Source organism: Euprymna scolopes, chromosome 40 (assembly GCF_053919585.1).
Source record: "Euprymna scolopes isolate OS-2025 chromosome 40, ASM5391958v1, whole genome shotgun sequence".
NCBI lineage: Eukaryota > Metazoa > Mollusca > Cephalopoda > Sepiida > Sepiolidae > Euprymna > Euprymna scolopes.
The window spans coordinates 16,774,777-16,800,170 of NC_136521.1; the positions used below are offsets into that span (position 1 = coordinate 16,774,777).

Sequence of the window (25,394 nt, forward strand, 5' to 3'; positions counted from 1 at the left end):
TCTAGGCGCTGTATGTGCTCTCCGCCTATCTCGGCATTTGTTTCCAGTCATCCTGTACATACACTTTACTTGCCACTGGTATGTAACAATGTTGACTAAGTAGAAGTGCGGTTGGAGATTGCGCAACTCCAGCCACAAAAGTTTTCACGCACACACACCCCTTCGTGGGTATCCATAATCTGTCAACGACTAAAGGAGCCTGTTTAATTCATAAAGTATTTAAAAATGACATATTTGAGAAAACGATACAGTTTTTGCACCAGCATAATATAAATATTTTAAAATTGGATGGCCCGTAAAAAGCACAGCATTAGGAAGATATCAGCGTTCAGAAAGCGTAAAAGATAAACATTGTTAAACGTAATGAACGTTTAAACCCCAGTACTGCTTTTTTTTAATTTTGGGGAGTGAGGGAGGGGTCTATAAATATGTAGTATAAATGAGACGGCCCGTAAAAAAAGCACATTAGAAGAAAAATATCGCTGCTCGGAAAGCGTAGCAGGTAAACACTTAAATGCAATGAACGTGTTTGGATTAATTTAGCAGCTATATTTTTTAAGGTGGGACGTGTTCGCAATCAGAAATAATTAGTTTGACAAGGCTCAGCCAATAAGAAATGAGGTAACTTTTTTCGTTTTTTTTTACACGGTGGTCACCAATTATCAAGGCCCGGAAGCCACTCAGGGATAAGGGTTATTGCAAGTACAGTACGTTAGTGTGGAGATTTGATAAAGTATTTACTTAAGGGGGCGGTTCACCAGGAATTTGTTTACGTTGGACTTGAAGACATCCAAGTTGTAGTCCGGTGGGAAGCAGGCAGACGGAACAGAGTTCCACAGGCGTGCAGTTCTAAGAAAGAAGCTTTGTTCATGGAATCCACGTTTTCATTAAGGCACAGATAAAGAGTGGGGAAAATTTTCACAGTGGATTCAGCTAGACGGGTGTTTTTCGTGAAAGATTGGCGAGGGGGGACCAGAGATTGGAGTTCAGACGAGCACCCTCTATGGAAATAACGATAAAACAGGCTCGCAACGTCTCTTCTGTGGGAGAGAGGTTGCAGGGTAGAGAAAAGGGCATCCCCCACTTAGCCACGAAGTCTATTTTGTACACTGTCAAGGCAGGATAGGCTGTTTTTAGCAGTTCCTGCCCAGATATGGCAGCAGTATTCCATCCTTGGACGTACTTGGCTTTTATATAGATAGAGAATTGCATCAGTAGTGAGATATCTTCTGGATCGGTAGAAGGATCCCACCATCTTTCCAGCGACCTTGGCAACAGACTTCAGAACACGAGGCCTCTCCCAGACGATAGCCATCCATCCCAATTGATGCCAGATTGGGATAAGAGCGTTGATGATGTAAGGATAGGTTTGGTTTTAGATGCATTAAAGGTAACCAGCCACGTCTTCCCCACTGAACCACGCGCTCGAGATCAGAGATCAGAGGAGAGAGAATCAGGGAGAACTTTGTCATTTACAGCCTTTGATGTGTTGCCGTAGATGGTCGTGTCATCAGCATAGATGTCAACAAATGATTTAAATATGTGTTTAGGGAGGTCATTGATGTAGATCAGGAAGAGAATTGGGTCCAGGATTGACCCTTGAGAGACTCCAGCATTATTAATACTGCAGACCTCTGATTTTGTCCATCTACCACTACTCTTATGAGCCTATCGGAGAGAAATGATTTAATGATTGAGAAAACACTTCCAGTTATACCGTAGCTGGAAATCTTTTGAAGTAGACTCTTATGCCATACCTTGTCGAAAGCCTTTGATATATCAAGAGCAATTGCCCTAGAAAGGAAGCCTTTGTCAAGAGATTCACTAATCCTGGGAGATATAGCTGTTAGCATATCTGCGGTAGATCTTGCAGAACGGAAACCATATTGTGTGTCACTAAGAAGGTTGTTTCTGCTGAGGTGGTTGACTATTTCTCTATTTAATATGGATTCCAGCAACTTACTCATAACACACATGAGACTTACTGGTCTGTACTGAGAGGGAGATGACTTATAACCTGAATTCAGGGCAAACTGATGAGGTCTTTCAGGGAGTCGGAAAGCATTTCTCCTTAAGGCAGCGCTTAAACAGTTTCGTAAGTATGGTATCAAGTTCTGGTTGAAGCTTTTTTAACACTATAATTGGGATGTCGTCAGGGCCAGTTGCTTTACTGGAATCAAGGTTCTTGATTAGCTTGGCGACCTCATGCACGGATATTCGTATATTACCTAGCGTGTTCTGTGTTATAGGAAGAAATATGGGGAGTTGATGACCTTTGTCGCATTGGGTAGAATTAGCTGCAAAGTTCTTTGCAAATAGTTTGGCCTTGTCTGGTGCTTACGAGATGACATCTTGTCTATTGATAATGGTTGGGATAGAACGCACACTTCTGTTAAGGATCCTATTTGTTATTTGCCAAAACTGGTGGGAACCAAGCCGCTGATCAGCTACCTTGGATTTAACAGACTGGGCATATAGCTCTCTTGCATTTTTTATTACTCTTTTACAGTGGTTTCTGGTAGTCCTGAAAGCAGCTTTATTCTCAGTGCATCTATTACGTTATTAGTTATGGAAAAAGTGATTTCTGTGCGCGATAGCAGCAGCACATTCTGGGGAGAACCATGACTGGCTGTTAGGTTTTTGTTGGAATTTTTTTAGATGGTATGAATTGGTCTATGCCTACAATTAGCCATTCGGTCAGATCTGATACTAGAGAGGACACTTCCTTTTTAAACATGGAGTGCAAAGGCAAATCAGATATGAATGTACGGAAACTATCCCAGTCAGCCATAGAGTATCGGTATACAGTACGGTGGAGGGGTACGTATGGGAACTTATAACATTTCGTTTTTATCTTAACTCATACGACGGAGTGATCGCAGGATCCTAGAGGAGAATTAACGGAACATGAACATAGCTCAGGGGAAGTTGAGAGAAAAATGTCTAGGAGGCTTGCATAATGACCGGGTGTATCAGGCACACGCGTGGGTTCGCGAACAATCTGAGTGAGGTCATAAACAATGGCAAAATCATGACAACCCCCCCTCATCGTCTGTCTTATTTGAATGGGTCAGCCATTCCACGTTATGGATGTTGAAGTCACCACAGATGTGGATGTTAGCCGAGGGATAAGCAGATAGGATGTGGTCTATTTTCTCAGATATGCTCTTAAAGATAGTAACTCCTCTGTAGTGGGGCCGATAGAGGGCAAATATAAATGCAGTGGTGTTAGCAAGTGCAACCCGTAAGCACATATAGGGTAAATTAGGAACCTCTCTAGAGATATCTCTGCCACACTGGAAGCCACCTTTAATGTAGGCACATATTCCACGCCCATGGCGATCTTGGGGGTCAGATTAAGCTATTAAGTTAGAGTATCCGTTAATTATGAATTCATCTAGGGAAGTGGTCGGCCCTAGTCCAGTTTCGCTTAAAAATAATATGTTCGGTTTCGTCTCCTGTAATTGGATCTCAACCTCTGGAAGGTTGGAACCTAGACCCCTAATGTTGGAAAAGGAGACCTGGTAGTAGGGGTCTACGTTGGAAGATGGGGTTCTAGGTTTATTAGAGTTTTTTTTCTGGAGATATTTCATGTTGAGGTTTTGGGGTTTGTGGAAAAGGTCGGCATACTTGGTTAGAGCAGTACAGTAAGGGAAAGTAAGAGAGAAAAAGACAGGAAAAGGTAAAGCCGAAACAATTATCCACTAGTGTGGCATCGAGAGGCACCACCAGAGACTACTGCATGGTCCAGGTCCATTCACCAAATGGCAATACAGCAGTCCCAGTACTCAAACAAGTAATATTATTTATAAATTTCAATGTCGATGTGGTGCCGTCTATATAGGCAAGACGACCCAGCGTCTTCAGGTCAGAATCGCCTAACATGTTCCCCGTTTCATCCGAGATCATCAATCTACCACCAGAAAATCTCAACTGATAGAATCGTCCATCGGCCAACACTTGGTCGATAAAAAGGAGTGCGGTCTTGTTTTCTCTCCGGAGTGTTTTTCTGTTTTGTACCGAGGACGCACAAAATTCCACCTGTCTGTCCTCAAAGCACTTGCCATCATTGCTAACCCCCTACTTTGTGCAAGCAGAGAAACCTCCGGCTTCAATTAGAATTATTTGGGTAGTCAGGTTTTTTTTTGGTTTTTTAACCTCCTCTCCGCTCTTACTCCATACCACTACCAAATATTCTAAAAAATAATAATTTTCAGACATGACCCTTGAAAATGTTAGTCTGAACGAAAAGCGCCTCGGGTGTAGTTTAACGATCTTGTTTTTAATCGACTTATTTATTTTATTGAATTGTACATATAACTTGACCCATTATATATATATATTATATGGAAAAATGCGCGCATGAAAAGTAATATTCTTAAGATTTTATTAAACCTGGAAAAGTAAAGGACAAGAAATTCAACCTGGAAAAGTAAAGAACAAGATATTCTAGTAAAGTAAAAAATATAGAGACGATAAGTGCACAATTTGATGTCAGTGTGGGAACTGTACACAAAACTGTTTCATGTGTATATTGTCGATAAAAGTGTCCATATAAAAAAGTGGAACTTCGTAATTCATACAATTAATCATTTTTAGTACAAGCAATTTTGATTATCATTCGGCTGGCAATCAATCTCATCTCAGTAATCCGTATCCTGAGTCTGACATCGAGAAATATTTACTAAAATAATAAATGCTCTTCATCCTCAACTTTAAATCGTGGTCTCCCTGTAGTTAAGCAAAATACTTCGCCAAATGAACCAGCTAATTCGTGGTATTCGTGGCTCAAGTAAAATATCCTCAGCATGACTCACCCACAATGGTTTTAACGAGAAATGGTGCAAAATAATAGTGCAAAAATACTTCGATATTTTTCTACAAATTTCGACAAGATCATGTATTTCTCCTACTCAAAATGATTACAGAAGTATTTCAATTTCTAATGTTTCACTTTGCATCCGTGAAATGCCGAGGTTGACATGCCGTAAAACCCCCATCAGCTGAAAAAGTATGTTTGAGTATTGAATAGCATATTAAGATAGCCTATTCTAAATATTAAAAAACGTTTTTAGTGTTTTCAAAACTTTTAAACTCATAGTCACAATTATAAGTTATAATAATTCCATATATATATATATATATATATATATATATATATGTATATATAACTACTTCATTTACTCACAAAAATTAATATCGGAAAGTATAGATTTATGCGTGAACTTTAAGTATTTACTTCAAAAGTGCTCAATACGTAGGTAGAGCTAGTTAGTAATTTATAAAATATATATGGCGATTAAGCTACACTGAATATTCGGCGTTTCATCCACTCTAGGATTCCTCGGGCTTATACTAAGCCTGAGGAATGCTAGAGTAGATGAAACGCCGAATATTCAGTGTAGCTTAATCGCCATATATATTTAAAAAAATAATATATATATATATATATATATATATATATATATATATATATATATATATATATATATGGAATTATTATAAGTTATAATTGTGATTATGAGTTTAAAAGTTTTGAAAACACGAAAAACATTTTTTTTTAAATATTTAGAACAGGCTATCTTATCTTAATATTCTATTCAATATCCAAACATACTCTTTCAGCTGATTGTTTAGCTTTAGTCATTGATGCTGAAACATTTGTTAAAATTTCTGAAGTACATTTTCTGTAATTCTTCCATTCAATCTGGGTAGACGTTTTTAACATCTGTAATTCAGCTTAATAAAGCGAGGAAAAGGTTATTTAATTACATGTTTGTAATGGCCAGATATAACACAAGGTCCTTCACGTGTGAAGAAATACGGCGCCTAGTTATCTAGTTGAGAAGTGTTTAAAAGTTCAAACGGCATTACTTTGCTTACAAAGGAAATAGACTCACGAATTAAGCATATACAATGCGTTATTTCATAATATTGAAACAAAAGTGAAGATTGTTACAAACGTTCTGTTCAGGATCTCCATCAATAATCTGTATTTTAACAGACATTGGCTGCTGATAATACAATTAAGGGTATATACATATCAGAACGTTAATGCCGTGCCCCAGGTGATCTATCAGCAATTAAATAAAGTGAGAGAAGGTGTATTGGGAAGAAGAAGAGTGAATTATTCAAAAGAAGTTGTACTCTTAGATTTCTTAAGCTTGGAACGCAATTAAGTCCTACGATGTGAGGAATATTAACTAGGCGGCCTTGGACAGGTAGCTGTCTACCTGATCATTACCGCTAACAATTTAATTAACATGAGAGTATAAATACGAGTCTAGTTTGTCTCCTCGTCCTCAGAAGACTTGCAGTCACTCAAACCACAACAGCGCGTTCTCTTTTTGGAAGACCTGAAAACCACTCCACCATGCCTAACTACACTCTCCATTACTTCAATGGCCGCGGACGTGCCGAGTGCATGCGTATGATGTTCCATATGGCTGGCGTCAAATACATGGACAAGAGATACGAATTCTCCGACTGGGATCGTTGCAGGAATGGTAAGGAATTGTTACTAACTTTATTTTTGTTATTAGTTTTGATTTAGCTGTCGACAAATATAACGTTGTAATATAAGTTTCACTTATTTAACTTATTTATCGATATTAAGTATTAATCAGATTGAGGATTACTTAGATAGAAACCGAGTGAATATACTAGATATTCTATGTTTAAACAGTGGGAGTTGATGTCGAGTTGTTTGCTCTAATATGATAGGAAGTTAATTGTTACGGAGATTGGTCAGAACTTTTATGGGTGAAATATTGGTGTGCTAGTTTTGGCAGACTGTGAATCTAGAGCTATTTTGTCTATTATCTATCGCGTTATAAATTTGACTCCCTTTTATCTAGCTGTATATTTAATAGTTAAATAAACGTTTAAGATTTGGTAGAGAAATACATTTCCGCAATATTGACGTTCGCTTTTCATCTGATTTTAATTAGACTGAAATCATAACTATTTATACAGAAAACTCTATATTTATTGCATCTGATGACATTTTAATAATGTGAAGTTTTTCTTCCAGAAACGTTGACATCTTAAAAATGTTTAAAAACTCTAGTAGCAGTCGAATAAGATCTTTATCCAATGTTCTCTTTTTTCACCACAATCGCTCGGATCCTTCTTTTACCTGAAGTAAACTTCCGTTGCTTTCTTAAACTCTTTAGACTAACTTTAAGTCTAACTCCAAAATAGAAGGTATATTTGTAAGGTCGCTGGTAAAATGGTCGGATGATATTTCGTTCCATGTAGTACCTGACTCCAGATCTCTACCTGCGTATGAGTAGAAAATCTCCGTATCTGAGAATTTCCAGAATGAATGGATATGACTTCACTGATTGTCGGATTGGTCTGGTTTATTTACGCAGAAGGACAATAGAGCAGAAAGTTCATAAGAGTATTTAACTATCTATCTATATATCTATAAAAGTGAACGTGTCTGTCTGTCTGTCTGTGTGTCTGTGTGTCTGTCTGTCTGTGTACATTTCCCTACGCAATAACTCCGTCAATTTTTAGTCTATAGACTCGAAATTTGAAATACCGGGTACTGAGATTTGGGAAAATCGATGTGACGGGTGTCAGCCAGAAATTTGGCTGTTAAGGGGTCAAATTTCAACGATTTGACCTTTAAGAACTCTACCAAACTCTTCCGAAAATTTTGGGTCTAGACACTTGAAATTTTAGATATAGGTTCCTTGAACCTGGATCTAACTTAATAAAGTGATTTGAGCCCGAAACTATAAATTTTAAGGGGTCATAATAGGGGTCAAAGTTTTAAAAAATTAACCATTTTTTTTGTTTTTTTGCTTTTTTTTGCACAGCATACACCTCCAAACACCCGAGCAACGCCGGGCACCCCTGCTAGTATTTAATAAACACGTACTTCCCTTACGTGGGACTTAACGTAGCGGGTTGCTGTTTTTTTTTCTACATTAAAAACCCGACAATTTATCTCTAGAGTGGTGTTGTCATATATGAGCTGAGTTATTGTGGTCCCACATTAGAGTTATTGATAAGGTCCAGAAACGTATCTGTAATTAGATTAGCCACACTATTTTATTCTTCTTTGCAACCTCTCACAGATGTGGTGTTGTTAGTCTCAGTCTTTTCTATAAATAATATTAGGGCAAGTGTTTTCTTTTTCTTTTTAGAATTGTCTGCTCTAATTTCTGTTTCATTTGTCCCAGCTTGTTTGACATGTTGGTCTCTATGAAATCTTTTTTGATACCTCGTTATAATAAAGCTTTTTATTTCAGTAGCTTTTTCACAAGAACTGTCTGCTTGAGGAACTCTCTTCCTGTTATTCGTCTTCCTTTTAACTATAACTTTGCTCTTTTCATAACTAATGCCAATAAGTGCAGTAGAACTCTGCGATACGCAGGCCCTAGGATACGTTTTTTTTATTCAGGTTACGATGTGGAATACGATGTTTTTCCGGACCCTGGTTCCGGTATTTGGCCCGTCTTACGGTGTTATTTATAATGTTATTTGATTATATTCCTGTGTATTACACACTATGCTGTATATTATTACTAATTGTTAATGTCCTATTCCGGGGTTCTACTGTATCTCATGTCTTAGCGACAGTCACTTTTCGTTCTTATTAGCTCCTTACACCACGTGACTTCACGCATTGTCTAAAGCGATTACTATTAAAATTATCTGCCCTTGTGGGGTAACCATTAAAAAAATGGTTAATTGAAACACAGCATTGGTTGTATTAATAGCGTACGCAATCTCATGATTATCAGTATCCGAATATAGTTTAGGCCCTGTCGGTGGGGCATTAGAATACGCCGACTGCCCCCCCCCCTGCAGAGGGTAAAAAGTCCCTCAATGGGGGTCCTGGATATGACCTTAAACTATATCCAGTGGTGAGGCCCAGCTTGTGAGCTTTGGGGAGTGTGGAGCAACCCTTTAATTACCATTGCTCCCAGGTCCACTCTGACCCGGAGTGGTAGTACCTGTTAGGGTCCCAACTCTGGGTTAAATAGAAACCGATGTGAAAACAACAAATATATTCTATTAAAAAAAAAATTCTTCAAAATCTTTGGATTCGGTATTAAATAACTACTAGTATTGACTACAAGGGTTGATATGCCGTAAAACAGAAACAACCAACCAACCGAATATAGTTGAGGGCAGATTACGTTTTCGACAAATGTTAATGAAACTAACGCAATAAATAACAACAAAATAGGTATTTTCTAAATGTAACAAATCATCTCTTCGCGTCCGTATTTATTATCTCATGTCACAAGCTATAGATCCGGTATTTTACTGTATAGTTATATGAGGACTGATTTGTGGCAAAAAATGTTTAAAATAGAACACAGCAATTTGAAATTTGTTTTTTTTATTATTAATTCCAGATTTCCCTTGTAATTACCTCCCCTGTCTGCAGATGGACAATGGCTTCATGATGCCCGAAACAATGGCCATTTGCAGGTACATGGCCCGTGAATTCAGTAAGTGTTTTATATTATTATGTCAAATAAATTCAACTGACCATTTATATATTTATTTTCACAGAATCCATTTTTCAAAGTCAATTTAATACACATAAAATATTTTTAAGTATTTTTTTCAAAACAAATGAAGTGGTTTCCTATTACTTTTAAGAATAATTATTTACTTTTATATTTATAGATTTCTACCCCAATAACGCCATGGACATGATGAGGTGTGACTACATCAGCGACTGCTTCTATGGAATCATGCACGATTACATGAGATATTACCATTGGAAGAACGGAAACTTCAGGGTGAGTCACTCATTTTTAGTAAAAAAAAAAAAAACACAGATCTAAATTTCAAAACAAATAATGAAGAGAAATAGATTATAAAAGGGAGATAACCTCGCTAAAAAGTTCAGCACAAACTCTTATAATGTCTCCGATTGCATGCAACTTTGCCTGGAAACTAAAAGATATGTCTGCTAATAAATGTATTCTACTTTGCTGAACAATTTTGTACATATTTTATTTACTTAGAGAAATCAGCTGTGAAAATTATCTAGGATTCTGTTTGCATGTATGCATACGTGTATATGTTTAAGTATATGTGGTTGCAGTGGACGCTGGCTTGGTCATCTAGTTGCGACGGTTTTCTTTTTTTTTACATTTGTGGGCATGTGCGTTATTTAATGAATGATGACTCACTTGTATGCGTATGTTCAACGTTGTGGTTAGTTCTCCTTTTGGGTACGCATGTTATACGGCGTAATTCACGTTAACACACCCGCCTCCTGTTAGATTACCAGAGTTAAGCAACTTTAAGCCTAGCCAGTAGTAAAATGGGTGACTGTTTAGGAATCCCAGGTAGTGTATGTGCTTTCCCTTTTATCTCATCATTGTTTCCAGTTGTATAGCACTTCTCCTTGCAATTGGACTCAAGCAGTGCCGATTCAAGACTAAATGTAGGCATCGTACGCATGTATGTATACGCTAATGATATGGGATATGGTTTTGATTGTGTATCTACACGCGTGTATGTGTTGGAGGCCCGTGTCGTAGTGTATAGAGGAGGTTTCATGTGTGGGAGGTGACAACAACAGCTATGGAAGGCAGTAATTACTGGGGATAGAGTTATAAATCTCACACTTCATATCCCGTCGCAGTTAATTACCTGATGAAGGCCAGAGGATTGGTTGGGTGAAACAATAACATATGTGAAGTTGAGGATGGCAATCTGAAAAAAGAATAAATCCACAAATATATTTTTTAAGAATTTTTTTTAACAAAAAGTTTAATTATCATGTTTTTGTAGTAAAAATTACATTTTTTTTTTGTACTGTTACAACTTTTGAATCATATCAACTCGCTTAGGTTTTAGTTAGGATTAGTTCCCGAATGAAAAAAAAAACAAAATAAATATTTGCGTACTCTTAGAGTTGATCACATCTCTTCCATTTGAAAAGCTGTAAAGAAAAAAAACTTTTTCATAATAAAATCATGTGATCTTTCGAATTCTGCTTGGAGTCACCTGTGAAACTCACAAATATAAATCAAACTTCTTTTCAAGCAGGACCTTTCTTGTGTAACAATCAAAGAATTGATCCTTATGGCGAATTTTACTCTCAAAATAAAACACACTGATTAACACAAAACAGACATACGCACACATATATGTAACTCACACACAACCACACATACATCCACACACACACACAAATATATATGTGTGTGTGTGCGTGTGCGTGTGCGTGTGTGTGTGTGTGTATCATATAAGAAAAAAGGGGAGAGTTTTAACTAAAGTAAAAAATACTGAGAATAATTCGTATTGATAGGGTCTATGGAAGCGCGTTATATCAGTTGACAGAGAGAAAGCGAAGGCGATAATCTAAATATTTTGTGATCATTACTTATGCATGCTGCTAAACGTATCCATTTTCTTTCGCGCCATGCATAACTCAACTTCGACAAAGTCATTGTCCGTTAGACTTTAAAAAGGCGCGTTATACTAGTTGACAGATATTCGAATTCTTTCGATTTAGAGAGCATTACACAAGCAAAACCGTATTTAACCATGGAATTCTCACAAGTCCCAAACGTCAACATTAATGTCTTCCTACTTTTACTCCCACATGTTCTTAAAGTCTCTTTAAACTATCTTAATACAGTCTGATCGTTACTGACAAATATTCAAATGTTTCCCTTTCTTTTCCCTACAGTACAACATGAACGACTGGGGATTCGGTGGTGACAGCATGTGCGGCAATTACGATGTAAGTCTCATTCCATTACATCATATTTAAATCGATTTGATGCAATTCTAGAAATGCTGGAATAGTATAATGCAATTTTTTAGTAACAATATTTAATGCGTGTTTGTATTTTGCTTTCAGAACTACATGTACTGGAGATACATGAACACCTTCAACAGAGTGATGCCCTTCATGGAGAGGACTCTGTGCATGCGCAATGGCGGAAACCAATGGTTCATGGGAGATCAGGTTAGTATAAACATTAATCAATGTCATTCAGTTTGATTTAAACACGAGTATATGGCGTTCGAATCATATAAATAGTCATCCGCACACTGATCATTCAACACGGACACATATATGCAGATAACAGTTTATATATATATATATATGTATATATATATATATATATATATATATATATATATATATATACATGATCTTATTTCTAGTATTCCGAATCACACTGGGTTTATATAATTTAGTAATCGTTCATATACCAATAAATTTTAAGCCAAAAAGAGAGAACTTTAACTGTAAGCTAAGAAAATTATCATATTTCATAATTGAGCAGTCATATACTATTTTAACAAAAACCAATACTTCCAATAATAGGTTGATTGCAACAAAAGTGTATTTCATTGTCAGTTACAATTGTTTCGAGACCATTTGGACAAAGCCAAGGATTATGTCATTTGAAAATTTTCACAAACTTTCTTTACGACTTATTGAATAAAAAACACTTTTACAATAAAACATTATGGAAAGCATTTCCCTTATAAAGAAAAGAAAACAAGAGAAATTAGTTTACCTCTATCGCAACCTTACAAAGTATTTTTAAAAGATTTATATATCTACCTCTTTTCGTATCTCTATGTATATATATATAAATATACATATATAATATATATATATATATCAATTAAATAAAACAGAATCGCTAATGAAAAAAATAAATAAAAGACCTCATATATATATATGTGTGTGTGTGTGTGTGTGTGTTTGTGTGTGTGTGTGTCTTTATTTTTATTTTTTTCATTAGCGATTCTGTTGTATTTAATTGATTAATAATAATAATAATAATAATAATAATAATAATAATAACTAGTGTGACCTGTGGAAATTCCAAAGCGAACTCATTCATGTGTGATATATTGATGTTGGTATTCTGTAGATGTTCAGTGTAAATGAAGACGCTCTGATATTATTGTAGCTTTTTTGTTAAAACTGCGAAAGTATTCATCTAAGCTAGCTCAAACGCCTGGCAAAGCCTGGTCGTAAAGTACGCCAAAATATGAGTTTGTATAAATTATAGAGTTAATGTTCTGTCGATTTTTATATATTATAAAGTTGCGATTTACAAAAAATACATATATATCTATATGACTTGAGTGCATTAGCTTGAATCGAAACCAGAATAAAAACTTATGAATATATATATATATATATATATATATATAAAGCTTGAGTTCCTCCTACCATAACCAAACCCCAAACTTATGAAGAGTTCTTGGTAAAATTATTTATGACAAGAAATAGAAGAATATAACAATTAAACGACCCGCATGTAAGCGTGACACACAGAATAATACACACGCTACCGTATTAATATAATAATAATAATAATAATAATAATAATAATAATAATAATAATAATAATAATAATAATAATAATAATAAAATTGATAACAAAGAGCCGAGAAGGGTCAAGGAGGATGGAAAGACCGAGTAAAAATAATGACAATAATAATTATGATAATAATAAAGATAATAATTATTATAATAATGATAAAATAATAGATTTTTAGACTCTATGTAAATTTTCTAAACTTTTCTGTCCATAGAAAAATAATAATTATCACACAAAGGCACATGCATACATATACACAGACATTTAGCTTAACATATATAGAAATATATGCATATTTATATTATGTGGAATTTTCGTACTACTGTTCTCATCTAGGTCGAAAACTCCAAATAGTACGAATTAACAGTGTTCATTAAAAAAATTAAGAAACGTTATATATATATATATATATATATATATATATATATATATATATATGTGTGTGTGTGTGTGTGTGTGTGTGTGCGTGTGTGTGAGTGTGGGTGTGTGAGTGTATAAATAAAAATATAAAATTCCCAAATATGGGTTTAAGAACAAAAGGGTACTAATTGTTTGATGGGTTCCGAGTCCGACCTATCGAACACATTTAACACAATTCTAATTTATATTTTTCTCTCCTTTTTCAGATGATGTGGTGTGACATGATGTTCTACTGTTGCATGGAGATGATGTATAATTCCTACCCTAACATGTTCAGCAACTACCCTAGAATGATGGGTCTCTACAACCGTTTCTACAACTATCCAAAGATGGCCGGTTACTTTAAGAACCGTTGCAACTCTATGTGGTAAAGACGACCTCAAAGAATCAAAATACGACGCCCAAATGACAACATCTATTTTTATAACACCAACAAAATTGTGTTAATGCGTTTTAGTTCTGGCAATTTTTAATTAAAATAAAAAAACACTTTCACCTAAAATACAGCTGTTTTTTCTTCCTTCTTTCTAAAATTGTCTCCATAACATATAACATACAACATAGCATGCGAGGCACATTATGCCAATAAACCGCCAATTATAAGAAAGTTTTTTTTTGTTTTTTGTTTTACAAGGTGGTTACCACTTTACAAGGCCCGGAAGCCACTCGGGAATAAGGGTTATTGTAAGTACAGTACATTAGTGTGGATATTTAAAGTGTCTGCTTAAGGGGGCGGTTCATCGTGAATTTGTTTTCGTTGGACTTGAAGACATCCAAGTTGTAGTCAGGAGGGAAGCAGGCAGACGGAACAGAGTTCCACAGGCGTGCAGTTCTAAGAAAGAAGCTTTGTTCATGGAATCTACGTTTTGATTTAGGCATAGATAAAGAGTGGGGAAAGTTTTTGACAGTGGATTCAGCTAGACGAGTGTTTTTTGTAAAAGATTGGCGAGGGGGAACCAGAGATTGGAGTTCAGGCGAGCACCTGCCATGGAAATAACGATAAAACAAAGATAGGCTTGCAATGTCTCTTCTGTGAGAGAGGTTGCACGGAAGAGAAAAGGGCATCCCCCACTAAGCCACGAAGTCTATTTTGTACTCTGTCAAGGCAGGATAAGCTGTTTTTAGCAGCTCCAGCCCAGAAGTTATAAGCAAGGCGATGAAAACAGCATAATCTTTTCATTTTTTTGACTCTCTAGTATATATCCGACACAGTTAATCAACCGAGAACCACATCACGCTATATGAATGCGCATATGGATACACACTCGGGAGTCAAATTCTGATGCCTCTGTTCAGTCTTGAAAGACAAAGGATACCCCCTGTAGGGGCAGCTGCGCGTGTAATTATGAGGCAAGAGCTCTGCAATCCCCGATCACACCTCTCCTGAATCGGCACTGTTTGAGTCCAGTGGAAAATGGAAATCCAGGACGACTGGAAACAATGCCAGGATAAGCGGAGAGAACATACAGCACCTAGAAGTCTCAAATAGTCACCCATTTAGTACTGACCAGGTTCAATGTTGCTTAACTTCGGTGATCCAGCGGAAACCGGTGTGCCAACGTGAATATGCCGTCTAAGAGATAGCCAAAACAATGAAAGAATTGTCCTAGCCATAGTTACAATACAGTTTTTGTAGCGACCATCAAAGACCTGAACTCACATTTCTACTACTATGCACATTTGCCAAACCAACTCATGCTTACGTCTCTGTATTACTTTGCGTTTGTTAAATAAAGTTGATTCATTGTAGAGAACAGGAACCGTCAGATCACCGAAGTTAAGCAACGAAGAGCCTGGCCAGTATCAGATGGGTGACCATTTGGAACCTCTAGGTGTTGATGTGCTCTCCGCTTATCTTGACATTGTTTCCAGTTGTCCTGGACTTCTCCTTGCCACGGGACTCAAACAGTGCCGATTCTGGAAAGGTGTGGGCGGGGATTGGTCAATCCTTGCCACGCAATTACATACACACCTGCCCCTACAGAGGGTATCCTTTGTCTTTCGAGACTGAACAGGGGCATCTGATTGTAAAGATGTTGGTATTGTATTTGTAACTCTGCTTATCCGTTCCTTCTTCTGTATCTCAACCACGCTGAGTCAGATAACTATTAACACGACTGACTTTGACATAATAGTGATTGCCCGTCTCGATTTTTAACTCCAACGATGAACATATTACATTTTATACCACGTTGCCTGATTGGAATCTCTGATTTGACAATTTTTTTTTTTTTTTTTTTTTTTTTTTTGTCCCCGGAAATTTCCTCAATAACTACGACTTGGCATTTTTTTTTTAATTTTATAGAGTCGCTTTCACGCGTCTAATAAACAATGGCTTATTATATTTAGAATACACTCGAAGAGTCGCTTTGATTAATTTTAGCAGGATTCTTTTTATATCGTTGGCAAACTTTTCTGGGGGGTTTTTTTTTGGGGGGGGTCATAATAATTGAATAATTTGATATCTTCAGAATTTATTTGCAATAGCCAATTTCATTTAAAACAGAAGGGCTCAGAAAAAAAGTAGAAAACTTAAATGTATTTTTTTAACGGAATAAAGACTTTTTGTGTGAGTTTATTTAATTTGGCAGACCATCTTTTTGATGACTTCTCATTGGCTGTTTGTGTCACGTGATGTAAACAAATGACATTTTCTTGATTAGTAAAATGAACAAATATCATTAGATTGGAAAATATTTCCGAACTGTTTGGTTCGGCCTATTTCTAGTCTCATGAGAAACATTTCCACCCTTTCTAAAAAATGTTTCTTCGTTAAAAACTTTACAAAAATGTAGTAACAAGTCGAGACGATTGGTCTCAAAATTGATCCATTCGAGATTTGATATTCTTTCGTAAATAATAAAATAAACTTTATTCCGGGAAGTTTACCTCGGTAAAGAGTTAAATATTTTGACTCTGCCAAAATATTAAGAATTGAAATATTACAATATTGCCTATTTGCTTAAAAGTATTTAGGAAGAGATCCACAATACTACAAAAATATTTTCAGTGAACCTTGATATGTGTAGCTAGAGGAAATTGATGTCTTTCGGATAGAAATCTGTAAGTTTGTAATCTGTGTGACTTAATTGTTAAAAGAGTATTAATTATTTATCGTAAAGATGAATAATACAATGAAAAATAAAAGAGAATGAAGAAAGAAGATTTTTTCGCAACTGATTTTCGATTCGTGATATAAACCGCACCCCAAGAAATATTTAAAACTATATTTAGCTATTCTAGGCCTTGATTTTCCACATTTTTCCTTTTCAAATTCTTAACAAATTTGTCCCGAAGAGAGGGCGCCCCTGAAATGTTTTTCTTAAAGTTTCCTCAGTCTAGCAAGATTTCTAAAAAAAAGAAAAAATGTACCCAAAATAACGATTTTCGATAAACTTTTCGTCAAATTTCAAGAAGAAATAAAGATAAGAACTATTTTATAAAAAATATTTGCGTGCCTCCTTCTTTATAAAGTTTTTAAAGCCAAAAAAGAGATGTTTATGCTAAAAGAAAATGTCGTTCTAAAACAAAAGAACAAAGCAAAGAAAATAGACAACGGTTCAGGGCATTGATCCAGAATTTTTTTTTTCTGTAAAATCTCTAAGTATGAGTAGTTTAATTTTTGTATGAAATATTTCTTTTTATTTATTATTCATGCGCGTGTAATTGTGAGGCAAGGGTTGCGCAATCCCAACCACGCCTCTCCTGAATCAGCACTGCTTGTGTCCAGTGGCAGGGAGAAGTCCAGGACGACCGGAACCAATGCCGAGATAAGCGGAGAGCACATAGAGCACCTGGAAGTCCCAAATGGTCACCAACCTGATACTGGGCAGGTGCATCGTTGCTTAACTTCAGTGATCTGACGGGTACCGGTGTGTCAAACGCGATTATATATAATACGACGGAGTTTGGAATATTAGCGATCACCTATCTTGATTTTAAACTTCAACACTCAACATTACATTTTATACTACGCTGCAAGATTTGAATCTCTTATTTGAGAATTTTGTGTATATATATATATATATATATATATATATATATATATATATATATATATATATATATATAGTCTTGGAAGTTTTTTAACATTTAAAACGATAAAAAAAACTATTTCATTTTTATTTTTATCATTCATTAGAAAACTATTTAGTCAATAAGTCATTTAATAACCTGCAATCACTGCATCAACTTGCTCTCTCGAATTCACTATGTTAATTTAAGTGATGATCAGTTGTTTACCTTGAAACATTGTTTCGGAGATTTAAAAACAAAACAGTATATTTAATTATGGCTCCCAAGCAGTGTTGACCAAACACCACCTCCCTTAATCTTAAGAAGAGGACATGTTAAAGATATTAGATCTGGTTTCCTATTCTTAATAAATTTGGTTACCTATTCATGTTATAACAATAGATTACTTACCTGTGAGATTCATCCCTTTCTAAATTCAGAATGGATATATTTTTTTTAATTTACCAGTCTTGTATTTATAAGATTAGGATTAATCCATTTGACTACTACTCACCACCCACTATGATTCATATTTTATATATTTACATTCTTATTTATTGAAAATTAAAAATATATAAAGGTTAAAAATATTTATAAATATATACATTTTTATATAATACATTTTATACATTACTAATATAGTTTTGGGTTTACTTTATTAATATATTCTGGTTAATTTTATATGATTCAAAAGCACCAGGATAACGAACAATTTTTTTATTTAACTGCTTAAATATTTTAGTTTTATCCTCACCTTGTTTTATAATCCTTATTACCAAGCTAGAAACTGGGGATTATAAAATCTATTAATATTCAAGTAACGCGAGCTATTCTCAAAAACTCTGACATAATGGTTCCATAAAACATAAAAACAGGGCAGATACTACCTTTATGTGGCAGAGGAACTATTTGAAAGGGGAAAGAGTTTATTTTATCGAATATTTTATAAAGAAAAATCCCATCCTCAATTTTCATGTCTAAATCCGGAAATGCGGCCTGTTGTCTTCTATGTTCACAATTTAATTCTAAAAACCTTTGGATATATAAGATGTTTCTTTTTTTTTTTTCGAATTCACCATTATCGTTTATACATATAAGGTCATCTATAAATCTCCTACACCCATGAAAGTTATATGGTTTAGATATATCATGTTTTATTTGAGATGATATATATATATATATATATATACTCTAGTCTATGTAAATACAGATTTGCCCAAATGGTGCAGGATCCAATCCCATTGGGATACCTATCGTTTGGAGTAATACTTTATTTCCTATTTGAAAATAACATTCTTAATAAGGTGACTTATAAGTATTTTTAAAATAACTTTAGAAACACTAGTTCTGCTGTTTTTATTTTTACACCAAAAAGCTTTAGAGTTTGAAAAGTCTATATATTTGCCTTTGCCACCTTCAAAAGCTAAATTGACAGTATCATTTAATTCTTTTAATGTTTTTCATGTGCAATTTTAGTATATAGCATACTAAAATCATAATTCGCTATCGATTTTTCTTTTATTCTGCAGTTTATTTTATCTAATTTTTCTTTACTGGCTGTGAATTATTTACCACCCAAAATAGATTTATATTAACTTAGAATTTTCTTTTCGGGTGGAAATGATTTATTTGATTTATAATTAATTTAAATATTTTAGATATAGCTTTACTTAAAGGTTTAGTAATGCATATCTTAGAACCTACAATAAAACTAGCGCTAACTGGATTTTTGTGAATTTTACGTATCCAATACATACATGGAAGTTTTTTGCTTTTTTCTTCTAACTTTAATCCTGCTTTTTCACTAATAATACAATTATTCAGAATAATGTTATCTAAATTAATATTAATTACTTTATAGGTATCTGAAACTTTACCTATCATTCCTACTTCTAACAATGAACGTTGTGTATAATATTTTTTACATATAAAAGCTATATTGTTTGCTGCTTTATCAATCGGAACTATTACAAACTTATCTTGAAGTATTTTAAGTTCCTCCAGTATTTCTGAATTTTTTAGGAAGAGGAATAGTTTTTTAGTGTGTATACATTTTTTATACGTTTAACCTTTTCATTTACGCATTCAAGTATATTATTTTTCCATGCATCAAACGTAGAATGTGCTAATTTATATTTATTTACCATAGACATAATAAAACCTTCTCGTGCTTTCGTTACTTCTTTAATTCATTTAGTGTAATTTAGGCATTTAGGTTCTCTATAATTTTGACCTTTACTAAGAAGTTTTCTTAATTTAGTATTTTTTACTATCTTTAGCTTTCCTGTAATTACATGTTTTATGCCATTATTACAGAAAAGAGACGAATTGCATTCACATTTGGAATATTTATAATATTATCATATTATTTATATATGTTCTACCGTGTTTTTATAATTGAAAACCTTATTGCGTATTGTTGCCCCTAGTTTATATGTAACTATTGGTTTTTGATGTTTTAGTCTGTAGCTCATTTGTCGTAATTGTATTTTTTTTGTTTATTTAATATTTTAGGTAAATTTATATCATCAAAACCTTTATTTTCATACAAAACTACACAAACATTTCTAGGTTTATTTTCATACCTTCCACAGGTGGCTTATATAATTTAGCGTCGATTATAGCCAGAATATAACCGTACCATTGAATGAAATAGTATTTCCTATATATCGTATCTGGTTGTTATAATGTTTTCGATGCTATTTCATTCAACACCTTTTTTGTTTGATTAAGCAGTTGTCTAATATAATTAAAAGACTCCGAAATTTGATTAACTAAAATATTTTTAGTTTTACTAAAAAAAAAAGGTCTCGCATGAAATAGCTGATTCTCTATTATTGCTATTAGCATAAGTTCTAGCTCTAACACCGTAGCGAGGCAAAGCTGGATATAATCAACCTACATTTTCGCAATCTTTTAGGTTATTTTTCAATTTTAATATTCAAAACATATGGGTAAATTACTTGCATTTTTTTTATTATTATATCGTCTTCCTCATCCTGACGTTAGGATATCATTATCTACATTTCCTAAACTATTATATCCATCACTTTTAAATTTTGCAATAATTTGTACGGAAAAAGAGGACTGACTACAGGTTTCTTTGAAGTGTTTTATAACATGAATACATCCCTTACTACTAGTTCTATGCAAATTCATACGTTTATTTAGAGGCATTACAGTTTCCTTACATAGTGTAGATTACAGTTTTTACAAGACAATAAGTAGACTAACTAAATTTTGTGACCTACATATATATAATGTGTGTATATATATATATATATATATATATATATATGAAATAAAATTACAATTAAATTTACCAAAATGTTCCAAGATGGTAAAATTAAAGTATAATATAAATATTAAAGAATTAATATTTATAAAGTTATCTCAGCCAGATGTAAAAGCTCGATAAAACCAAATAGGAGATACAGCTTATAATACGAGCAAACAGTTAATAAAGAATGTTAAAAATCACTTTAAAAAGAGTTAAAAACATATTTAATTTGAAAAGGAGACACTTGATAAGTTGATAGTCCTTAATCCGCGGAGTTTCGAAGAAATACTTTCCTTCTCATCAGAGATCAGATTTTGCATATAAAAGTATTTGATGAAACAACAAGTAAGTCAAAGATCTTACTTGATAACAAAAAGTGAAGCAGAGGGAATATGGTGAAGAAAAAGGTGATTACACGTGAATGGATAGTTTGGTGAAAGATAAATAATCCAAAGACGGTTAAATCCAAAAATATAACTTCAAGAAAGTTAATTGAATTTCCATTTGCGCAAGTAAAATCCAAGGAAATATACATAGTATATATATATATATATATATATATATATATATATATACACATATATATACACATATATATACACATATATATACATATATATATATATATATTGCTAACGTCTTCACGTTACTAAAGCGGTCGACTCAACACAATGGCGAGGTCTTGTCTCGACTTTCCTCATTAACCGTCAAGTATAGATTTTATATCACTTTCAATGTTCGAATATCAAACTTGTATTGTTTGTTTTATCTTTATTTCTTTTCGCGAAAGTATACACATTATCTACTAGATTATATTGATCTTCATCGTAAGCAAATAACGTTTTTGTTTAATTATTTTGTATTTAAGACAGCGTTTACCATCGGAGTGTACGTGTAACTCAACCAGTTTATATATAAACAAGACGTCATGGCAATAAATGCGTTGCGTCCACAAAGAAAGTTGAATTTTCGGCGGCAACGTTTACCTTTCCGGCATTCCAAATGAAAAAAAATGCTTAAACTTGTTTCTGCGCAAGTCTCTTTGCGCATATGCTTGGCCAAATAAATAAAAACAAATCAAAACACGCTAAACCAATCAAATGCATTTCTTTTACTTCGTAGAAATGTCCGTTTTAATATATTTTCGATGCATAGAGAGTAAGATTTTCATTCAATACAAAGTTAAGCCGAAATCCACGACAGCTCTAACATGTACATAACCTCAGCGCCCCCTTCGGTCCTCTGCTGGGTCTTATGTCTGCTGTTATCCTAACTCACTCATACATGCAGCCATAAGCATGCGCACGCAGACATTAACGAACATAGACACGCAACTTATAAATTCTCTCATTATTGTACAGACATTGAAATATCCCAACCTTTCTCACCGAACTTTCTTTTTAACTATGAAACAAACGAATATTGACTGTTATTAATAATTTCCAATGAAATATGATGTGTTTACTTGAGTGGAGATATTTTGATCATAATTTTCAGGAGCGGTGATAATTCAGAGGCCTTAAGTTCCATTTTTTTTTTAATTCTGAACCTTTAGCAGCTATTTTTAAACTAAAAATCCAAATCGAATTTATTCCACATTTCTGAATCACCTATATATCAAGTTTCAGGTTTATAGACCAAAAATTAACAAAGTAGTTTGGTAGAAACCGTTCGTCACACAGATGGACAAGCGGAGAAGGGCACTTGTCTAATTTCTGTAGTTTTAAACTTTAATCCATTCCATATAAGACCCATTGACCACTAAGATTTAAGAAAACGTCCATCTTTTTCAACGATACCCCACTGTATAATATTTTGATTGCAGAAATTCCCTTCTGGAACAAAATAGCGTAGGTTTTTAACAACACATGCTATATACAAATTCAATATATCTACCCTGACAGCAACTATCTTAAGTAGCTTACGACCACCATTTCTGCCACATTCAATAGTACTAATAAAATATTACATTATATCCGCTGACAAACACCATCACAATCGCTACATCTACAGAGGAAGAAGTTCCTATTTTTCTCTTTCTTTATTTAGTGCTCTCGCCGCTACCAATTGATACCGGGGCCAATTCTACTTTTTCTTACCCTGTTGAGCTTTGACCGCCATTAACTTGTTATTATATACATAGACATAATATAATATTTCCTTTACACACTACCTATTTAATGAATTCTCCCCAGCATAACTCCGTGTACTTCGATTGGCGAGACTTTGACTATTTCCATGTTCCGGAATAACAATTCTCTTCCTTTATAAACGAACTTCAGCATAAATATTAAATGGCTTCAGTCTCACACAAAAATTGTCAATCACAATTACGGTATACTATCTGGTCTTGTACACTTTCTGGGGGTCCTATTGGCTTACACTAGGTAGGTTTTCTTAAACATTTGCACTCTATAACTACCGCGAGGAAGAGTTCATCAAATACATAAAAAACTTAGCTTATCAGGATTTCTGTAAATCATTTGCCCAGTAAATGCGTACGATACAAACACAAAAGGGCTTCTAAGCTATTAGGTCACATATTTTTGTTTTCGTGGTTATTTTATAAAATACATTTAAGTTCCTGTACGCATAATTACAAATTCGTTATTATTGTTACTAAACTAACAATGGGACTTATTTTAATTTAACGCCGACGACGCCGACGACGCCGACGACGCGTTTTCCTTACTACACATAAACAAACTTCGCTTTTCGGATTCATTCCTTAAGGAATGGATGAAGCAGGGAAAAATAATTATTCGGACAGATTTGCATAGAATGAATGAATAGGCTACATATTTATTTTTCTAACCCCTTATTTTCCTTTTTTTTTTTCTTAGTTCGGATACGCATTTACATGATAAGAAATATTTATTAACTTAATACTGCTACTTCTTTTACGTTGACGACGACGACAACGACGACTAAACTTTCTAATTATTACACATAAACACATTTTTGTTCTCAGGACTAATACTTATTTACAGTATCTGTCTTAATAAAATAACACTGTTACCTCTTTTTTTCTTAATGCGTACTTGGTAATACTGTCATTTATCCAGGTGTACCTAATTCACCATATTAATATTTTATTAAGAACGATTTACTATTGTGTTATCTTTCTTGCTGAAAAAAAATGTTAATTCTTGCATTTTTTTCATACGTAATTGTATAAGTTACACTGAAAGTTAAATTAAATAATATTATAATAAAAAATAAGACAACACTGTAGAAAATGTGTAAGGAAAGTTCTTTTAAAATTACTGCGCCGTCTGTAGATGTGTAATGTTGCAGCAACGTAAAGTAATTCAATAACCAGTAAACACCGGTTCTGCACGGAATCCAACTAGCAAGGTACCTAGATGGACGCGAACGGTTACTCAGAACGGACCCAACAACGGTAAGATATGCTCACACCCACACGGCACGAGAAGCAACAGCAACACGATTCCCAACCAAGTCAATCATCGCTCTCACAACGTCTTTCAATCACCCGCTTTTATGGCCGTTGCAGGCCGGCTAAATTTGCATATTGCGAGAATTCATGTGACTTTGCGAGATATCATCCTTTACAAAAGACGGCGACCGCCATCTTGATCTTTCTTTCTCTATTTTCGGTCGGCGACGCCGAGCCGGCCCCAAGGTAAGTCTTTCCTTTTCGTCCGTCTCTCTTACGCACCCACACAACACACAAACACACGGGCGCCTGTCTCCTGGATGCACATTACAGACACTTTACATTTAGATGGATGTGAAATATTTATATGTAGGATGGAGGGCGTTTCACTTATTCTTTTATCTTTTTATTTTTATATTTAGCATAAAAAGACATTTGCCTGTTTTTTTTTTTTATTAGTGAGGAATTACTTTTGCAGTCCTTGTTCACTGGTTGTCCAGCATGCAAAAGTTTTTTACTCCGAAAGCCGTTCTCAACATGGGAAGGTTGGGGGTGTTTCTTATTTTCCAACCGCCCCATGTTAAGAACGGCTTTCGGAATAAACACTCACTGCAGCTTTAAAAACTCCTGCACATTTACCGAAGTATTAATTCTTTCTTACTAAAATAATAACAGTGACATCTTTTCTGGTGACTACGTACATGAACTTAAATATTTCTGTTCGTTGACAGTGAATTATATTCAATTACGCGTGTTAGTAATAAGAACATTAAAAATGTTTATTAAATCTTAGTAAGAAATATGACGACAAATATATGCAATCCATAAACTACCAAAGTGTGCCTGCCATTATCGTGGGTGGGCAATGCATCCAACTAACAACCGTCCTTTGTTTTTTACAGATGGTGTGAGAGGTATACTTCCACCGAGCATCGTC

At 34.4% G+C, this 25,394-nt stretch overlaps 1 protein-coding gene across 2 annotated transcripts in view; it reads right to left on the reverse strand.

Annotated features, from left to right (window-relative positions):
* Positions 1 to 25,394, reverse strand: part of LOC145265754 (S-crystallin SL20-1-like) — a 334,046-nt gene that overhangs the window by 265,335 nt on the left and 43,317 nt on the right. The gene's annotated exons all lie outside the window — the stretch shown is intronic.